This window comes from Gekko japonicus, unplaced genomic scaffold (genome assembly GCF_001447785.1).
Source record: "Gekko japonicus isolate JY-2015 unplaced genomic scaffold, Gekko_japonicus_V1.1 scaffold356, whole genome shotgun sequence".
Taxonomy (NCBI): domain Eukaryota; kingdom Metazoa; phylum Chordata; class Lepidosauria; order Squamata; family Gekkonidae; genus Gekko; species Gekko japonicus.
The window spans coordinates 384,599-385,923 of NW_015175979.1; positions in this window are offsets into that span (position 1 = coordinate 384,599).

Genomic DNA, 1,325 nt, shown 5'->3' on the forward strand with positions numbered 1-1,325 from the left:
TAAACAAAGTGTGCACATGCGCCGTTGGGTGCTTGTGCGCATCCCGTGGAGACTTGGGAAAAAAACACCTTTTCGCGACGGGACATGGGCGGGCGCTGGATGCCACAACCTACCACCGGAAACACGATCAGGCGCCCGCCCTTGCCCCGCGGTTTCCGGAAACTAGTACCTTGGAGGTACTAGTTTTTTACCCCGCATCTTCGGCGGGAAGCCTCGAGTCCGCCACGGGAGCTCTACGCTTCCCAGATGTGGTGCTGTGATCGTGCCCGGAAAATCCGCCTCTTTTTTGTCTCTGTAGCGTGGCTAATGCTCCGTGTGACCACAGCCTTTAATATCTTTTTAAAAAAATCATTGCTGCCCTGTCACCCGTCTCTTCTCTTGTGAACCCTGGTTGTTACTACGGATGCCTCTAAGCCTTGCATACACAGGTGGCACCTCTTGCATTGCACGGCCCCTCCACGTAGTCCTCCCCCCCCCCCAATGGCATGCAAGGAGAACTGCCCACTGAGGACCCGCTTCCTCCATCTCCCAGAGTGAGTTTTAGCCCGTAGACATTGACTTTGCAATAAGTCTGCTGCTGTTTGGGGATTTGCTGCCACAGACTAACGCAACCACCACTCTGAGGCGAGTTGTTTTACTCCTTTATTTACTCAGGGTGGATTACACAAAGTAAGTCAATACAGTCAACAGGATGGGACAGCCAGTAAACAATGCAATAAGATTTGGATTGCAGAAATCTGAGGGAAAGCAGAGGCATTAACATGGCACATCAAACAATGCAGAAATTACGTAGTAGGATCGTACTTACAGCATACTGTGCACAATCCTTAATCCTTGATCAAAGCTGCCTTCGGAACCATTTTGCTACAGCGCAACACTGTTTCGTGCGTAAAATTGCTCTCTTAAGCATATTCTGTTTTTCATAATCTGGGGAATGAGAGCAGGGTGGGAGTTTTTCTGGCCACATTAGGCAGACCATTCCCATCAGGTGGGGGCCACAACAGAGAAGGCGCCTCTGTGTGCAGTTGTTCATCTTGCCCCTTTGGAGAGAGAGGTCTGGAACCTGCAGGAGGGCCTGCTCAGGTGAGGGGTGACATGATCGAGGTTTACAAGATTATGCATGGGATAGAGCAGGTAGAGAAAGAGGTACTTTTCTCCCTTTCTCACAATATAAGAACTCATGGGCACTCCATGAAATTGCTGAGTGGTCGGGTTAGAACGGATAAAAGGAAGGACTTCTTCACCCAAAGAGTGATTAACACGTGGAATTCACTGCCACAGGAAGTGGTGACGGCTACAAGCATGGACGGCTTCAAGAGGGAATT